This window comes from Belonocnema kinseyi, chromosome 3, assembly GCF_010883055.1.
Source record: "Belonocnema kinseyi isolate 2016_QV_RU_SX_M_011 chromosome 3, B_treatae_v1, whole genome shotgun sequence".
In the NCBI taxonomy this organism is placed as follows: domain Eukaryota; kingdom Metazoa; phylum Arthropoda; class Insecta; order Hymenoptera; family Cynipidae; genus Belonocnema; species Belonocnema kinseyi.
Window position 1 is genome coordinate 43,430,979 of NC_046659.1, and position 6,991 is coordinate 43,437,969.

The window sequence follows — 6,991 nt, forward strand, 5'->3', positions numbered from 1 at the left end:
GATTCAACAGATTTTGGAATGTGTATAGTGAAAAAAATGGCCATCAAATATAGTTTTTCATTAATAAAAAATGGGGGTTGCGAGTCTGATGACTAAAAATAAGCATAAATATGTGCTTTTCAATAACAAGTGTTACCCATGCATTTACAAATGACAACTTTTCTCCCACAATTATGAATTGTTTAATGTCATATTTAAACCACATAACCTTCATGGGGAAATACAATCCCTCAAAGAGGGGCTTTTTGAAAAATAGTCAGATTCTTGTTTTATTCCAATTAATTGGAAATTTGATGCATTTTATGCGCCCAGGATAGAGACTAGGATTTGATTGAGTGCCTGTCATGCCTCACTCAGACTTTCTATTCTTAAAGATAAGAGTCGGTTGAGAGAAATAAAAATTATTAAAATATTAAGGAATTTAATTTTAATACTCTGCATTACGTTCATTAGATAATGAAGAGCCGATTAAAAAAGATATAAGAAAATCTGTTAATCCCTTCAGTTTCTGTTGAGAGTTGAAAACAGAATTCAGTATTTCAAATTAAAACCTTCTAAAATTATCCAAATATAAATTTTTCTTAAAGAAAAAATGATTCACCGTAAACATTGATTAGACACAATTGTCTAAAATTAAAAAAATAAATAACCTTTATTTTCACCGTTCACAACATTTATTGTCTCTATTGTGGACAAAGCAGACCTTAGTTAGTGAGTTAGTTGTAACGCGGGCAGGGAGCCGCATATAGAGCTTCCCTGGCGCTCAAGTTATAAAGGCTATCGTACTACATCATTAACTATCGCTATCAGTAGTTTACACCAGACCTTTTAAAGAGGCCCAGTAAGTCAATCACCGAAAGCATTGTATCTTCCTCAGGGTTCATGAAGTAGTACCCAAGGGTTTGATGCCTGAGCCTAGCTAACGCCGGCCACTGGCATAGTACATGCAAGGCTGTTTCATCGTCGCTGCCACATTTCCTGCACTCCGTAGTAGGGTTATACCCCATTTTGTGCATATGATAGTTCAAGTGGTTATGCTCAGTATGTATCTGAATTACTGTCCTTACGTCTCTCTTTGGCACACATAGGATTTCCCTGGCTCTGTCCATTCTGCATGTATAGCCGAGGATGGACTTCGTCTGTCGGCAACCCTGGACCTGTTCCCACTACTCTCGGTGCTTAGTGTGGATCCAGTTTTGGATCGCAAGACCGATGCAACAAGACGGTAGTTCCAGAACCGGTTCCCGCCCTATGTATTCACCTGCCGCACTACTTCTTGCCAGCTGGTCCGCTTTCTCGGTGCCCTTGATCCCTGTGTGACCAGGGACCCATATGAGAGCCACTTTTTTTCTGCAAATTGGTTCAATGCCTTTTGCATTCCCAAACCAGTTCTGATCTTATATCTGCTTTTCCCACTGCAGTTAGTGCTGCTTGGCTGTCCGAACAGATCGTAACCTGTCTTCCAGTCGCCTTTTCCTCTAATAATATTTCAGCACATCGAAGAGCGGCAAGGACCTCCGCTTGAAAGACAGTAGCACGTCTTTTAAGTGGGAACACTACTTCCCTCCTCCTCGAACTGTCATACATTCCTGATCCTGACCCTCCCTCTCCCCTGGAGCCATCCGTATACCAGATTTCTCCTTGAAGGAGTGGATTAACATTTTCCTTCCAAGCATCCCTAATTGGAATTCAGACGCGGAAAGCCCTGATGAATTAGAAACGTTTTGTTATTCTATTCTGACTCATCTCAAGAATCGGCAGTGAGCTGATGTCACTCGGGAGCCTAGTTTATCTAGTCCCCCGAGTCCATCTGTTTACTCTCGCCAGGCGATCCATCGCGTGTGCCGATTTTGCAGTTATCCTTTTGAGTTCTGCGCGCAGCCTCCACACCACAACCGCATGAAGGAGCCGCGGTTTGAAGACAGCGGAGTAGAGCCAGGCAAGCATTTTAAGCCCTATTCTCCACGTCAAACCAAAACCTCCCCTACACATCCAGAAAGACATGACGAATTTCCTACATTAGGTCTCCAGGTGCCTTACCCAGCTCAGTTTGCTATCTAGGATTACTCCCAGATATTTAACCGAGTCTGAGAACATCAGTCTCCCGCCACAAAAAACAGGAGCGTCAAATTTCGGCATCTTGTAATTCTTCGTGAAAATTACCATACTGGTCTTTTTCGGATTTACTAAGAGGCCCGGGCTATCGCTCCAGAGTTCTACGATGCGAAGCGCCGACCTTGTAAGGCCCATCAACGTTTCCAGATAAGTCCCCCTAACTAGGATTGCAAAGACAGGACACCGCCCTGCGGACACCCCCGTGGAGCCACTCCTTTAACTAGGCCTTCGCCTCATCTAGTTTCGTGTCTCCATCGACATAACATACTTCCTATCCAGATTACCAGCTGGTTCGGTACTCCACACCTTAAAGCCTCTCGACAGATGATTATTATGATGATGGGTACTACTGAAGGCATCCTCTATATCCAACAACGTTCCCACAGCTTACCCCTTTTGTTCCAACTGCTGCTCCAATTTTGCCACAACAGCATGGAGTATAGCCCTCCCTCCCTGTGTTGGGAATAAAGGCCACCCTATAATCCTTCCATGTTGATGGCACATGTTTTAGAGCGATGCTTGCCCTAAATAGTTTCTTCAGAAGAGAGATGACAAATTCCAAGCCTTTTTGTAAAAGCACTGGGTAGCTGCGATCCGCCCCTAATGATTTAAAGGGGCAGAAGAACCCCACTGCCCATTCCACCTTTTTGATGTCTACAACCTTTGAGGCGAAATTCCAATCAGCCCTTCTTAACTCTTGGCTCCATTCTTTTTCCTCCAGGTCGGTTTGAATTCGCTGAAAACCCGGGAAGTGAACTTCCATCACGCAGTTCAGCGTAGCTTCTTCGTCTTCAGCAAATTTATTGATAATCGTGCTCCCCTACATCGTATAATGAGAGTTCGCATCATATCCCAACAGCAGAAGAATCCTGTTCTTCTCGCAGTTCTGAATTAGAATCTCCACCTCTCTGGGAGACGGGGATCCATCTGCAACGCCAGGGAAATACGCTGAGGAAATTGCATCCTCTAGTCTTTCCCCGCTTCCACCCCTGAGCCTCACCTTAATAACAGTGAGATCCCTGGAGCAAAGCTTGGGCATCCCCGGACGCTTCCAGTCCCCCTGAGAAGCCCTGTTGTGTCACCCTGAAGGTAACCCTAATGGCCCTAAATTAAGCCGATTGTCCAGAGCGGCAAGATCTCTGATTGCGGATTCAGGAAGTCCGACTACCAGGGTCCAGCCACTCCCCTTCTGCCTGAATGTCTGCCCGCCGGAGTACATCTTCCACGAATCCGTCCTCAGAGTCGGGTTTTGGAAGCTCAGGCTACCCAGAACGGTCGTCGGATTCTCGGATTTTCCGTGAATCAGGACGGTCGTACTGCGGTACCTTTGCAGACATTCGGTCCCCCTGAGCTCCAGGTTTAGTCCCACCTTGAGCCTAAACGTTAGAGTCCTCTCTGCCAACCAGTCTCTCGATCAAACATCCGCGGCCTCGACCACAATGGCGTCGAATCTGGGGGTGCGTCCCTTGCGGGGTAACGCTTCAATCTCTTTTAAGATTTCCCCCCTCAGCCTGTCCAGATCATTAAAAGCTAGACAGGTGTCAGAATTACCCGATGCAACGATAAATGTCACCAGGGCGTTGTTAGCCATTTGTGCGAAAGTAAGGCTCTGTGTTTCTAGAGCTTTCTGCGGTGGGTTGAAAGGGCCTGCCGGAACGAGCCCCTCATTGGTTTTTAATTGTTTAGGTTGACTTTTAGACAATAAAGCCCCACGAAAAGCTAGGAAATTAAAAAATACGTCCTGTAGAAAATACGCCCTGCCCCGCATGCATGTGTCACGATGAGAATGTGTACCTCAAAACCTACAGAGCTTTGAGAAGCTTAATCTTTGACCATAATTAATTAAATAGACAATTCACAATATAAAGACGCATAAAAATCTTGCCATCTAAAAGAGATCTTTTCGATAAAGTTTTAATCCAGTATTCCAAATGCAAAGAGGAAATATTCGAGCGCGAACCGCGATATTTAACCTGTTTTTAAGTTCACCTTCTCCCTGTCGGAATTATCTGAACTCTGAATCAGAAAAATGTCAGTGTAATACCCCTCTTCATTAAGCCTACGAAGGAGGAAATCCACTACTATGCACCATAGTAGGGGCGACAGGACACCCCCCCTGCGGACACCTCCGTGGCGCTAATCTTTTAACTAGGCCTTCACCCATCTGGTTACGAGTTTCCTTCCACGTAACATCCTCCCTGTTCAGCTTACCAGCTGGTTTGGTATTCCACACCTTGAAATTGGGAAATTTACCTATTGGTCGAAAATTAACTTTTTTGTTAGAATTTTATAATTTTCTGGTAGAAAATTCAATCCTTTAAAGATAATTCGCCTTTTAGGCTTCATAGTTTTAACAATTTCGTTGAAAGAGTATATATTTTGTAGTATCTTTTGTCGTAAAATCTGAGGAGAGAGGATAAATTACGAAAACTCTCAACAGAAATTGAACGGATTATCCGATTTTCGTTTTTTTTTTAAATCGTATCATCGTTATCTAATGCACCGAATGCAGCATATTAAAAATAAATTCCTTAATATTTGAATAATTTTTTATTTCCCTCGACTGGATCTTATCTCTAACATGATGGAGTAGCACATGAGTAGCTCAGTTTAAGCTCCATTTCTGGCTATATTGCCCGCCCGACCGCATGCATGAGTTCAGGCCTTTCAGACGTTGCTATTTTCGACCTGCTATTGAAAGTTTTGCTTTTGTCAAAACGGCCATCTTGGGATTTAGGAGGACGCGCTGGGAATTGTGGGAAATTATAGTTAAATCAGCCGTCAGGAGAGGGTCTGTCGCTCAAGCAAATCGACCAAACAACGCTTCATCTGCGGCACGCCGTATGCCGCTCATCGGTCCGGTAATGTGCCAGGCACGTTTGTTATCACAGTATTTAACCATGAAGATTATTTAGCTAAAATATGACATAAAAAATTCACAATTGTGGGAAAAAAGTTGTCATTCGTAAATACATGGACTGAATGTGAAGCCTGAGGAAGCACCTTAGGAGCATGTGATACTTCGTCGTGTTGTCAATCGGGTACAGCTCTCCTGGCTTTTTCCCCCACAAAAATGAAAATTTCTAAAAACTAAATTCGGTGATACTTTTCAATATATCATAACGGACGTCCCCGTACTCTTTTAGAGGGATAATAACAAAAAAATCTGTTTGCTTCGCGGGCACATTCTCATAGCGCTTAGCGAGCGAAGCTCGACTGGTCATTCTCGCGCTTCGCGCTCGATAATATATTTATCTCGTGCTCCGCGCTCGATAATGTATTTACCTGGCGCTCAGCGCTCGGTCTTTACATTACCCTCCACATTTGTGCACAGACCACAATGCGAAATTTTCTACATTGTATGTTAAAAACTATTATATCAAATTCCTATTACAGTTTTTTCGCGTGTACCTTGGTATCTGATACGCATTCCATCGGAATGCCAGAATATCGAACTGATTTTTGGAAATCGGCGGAGTGTTCTGGGGCTTGCTCCGGCTCTGCCACGGGTTGCCTCTGTATTGCAGTACCGCAGTGCGAAAAAAAACTTCGGTTTGGTTTTGATCCCTCTAGAATCAAACCGAAGGGCCTATGCCAAAACCACCGAACGCGTCCTCGGGTTGCGGATACAGGGTCCCTGTACCAAGGGTTTCTGCTGAATATGGTTACAAAAATAAATAGGCAGTCGCGGACAATTGTCCAGGGGTGGTCCCGAAGGAATTAACCGCCAAGCGGAGGTGTGAAAACCATGCCGAAAGCTGAATGGCACCTGGGTGAGGTGTCTAGAACGGTGACTCTGGGATACCGGGCGACCTCTCAGAGTACGCAGCCTTATCCTTGCATGCAGGGCTCTACAAGGATGGGCGAACCCCTTTCCCTAGCTTCTCGTGGGAACAACAATGACAACACCAAACATAGTTGTAGTAAGTGCGGTTCAGAACACCAGAACGCGCAGGGCTCCCGACAATGTGTCGGCCAACAATGCTGACGAATCTAGAGCTGGGGAAGCCAATGAAAATGGATTCAATGCGATGGATCGGCGGGATCTCGCGACCTTTGGGTGGGCGGAGCAACTGAATCACGACTTGCTAGAGAGCTGGGATGCGAGTGTGACCCGTGAGTGGGGTTAAATGGCACGGCTGTATGCTCTGTGGTGCGAGAAACACCCGGAGCTATCGCACTTTTCGCAGCAACGACTGCGAAATCATGCTAAACTACTCCGTAAAAGGGGCTACGTTAGCGGAACGCCTACTCTAGCACAGCCAGAACAAGCCGGCAACAAAGAAAGAGAGGCGACACTAAGACCAACCGCGGGCAGGCATCCAATAGATGAAGAGCGATGCTTTACGACCAGGAGAAACATCAACACCAAGGTTTCTCTCAAGCCTAAAGATCTGGCTGAAATGGATGACGAGCTTCGTGGACATTTTACCGGTGAATCCGACCTCTGGGCTATTAATTATTGTGTGTATAATGCAGCGAGAGCTTTGGCCGATGCGAACCGTAAAACAAAACCAACGGCTGATCATAAGACCAAAAGACGAATGCATCAACTTGCTATAAAGATTAGCTGGGCAAGACAGTACGCGTCCCGCATTCATTGTGTGATTGACTACATCACATCTGGCAGGAATTTTACCGCCAAGGTTCGAAAGTTCGCACGCGAACTCTGGACCCGTTATCACACACTTAACAACTCAAAGCTGCTGACCATCAGGCAGCATATTGTTGAGAGAATACGGATACTATCTGACGCTAAGAGAAGTCTAGAAACGGGAGAGATGGTTCAGAGAAAATCAACAGTTTCTCTCTGACCCATCTCGACTCTTCCAAGACCCTCCAGTTACTGTCGAACACCCACCCAAACCAGAGGAGG

The 6,991-nt window shown here is 45.1% G+C and overlaps 1 protein-coding gene and 1 pseudogene across 4 annotated transcripts in view; both read left to right on the forward strand.

The window, feature by feature from the left end:
* Nucleotides 1–6,991, forward strand: part of LOC117169104 — a 293,285-nt gene that overhangs the window by 257,324 nt on the left and 28,970 nt on the right. The window lies entirely within an intron of this gene.
* On the forward strand, nt 5,499–5,667 carry LOC117170437 (annotated as a pseudogene).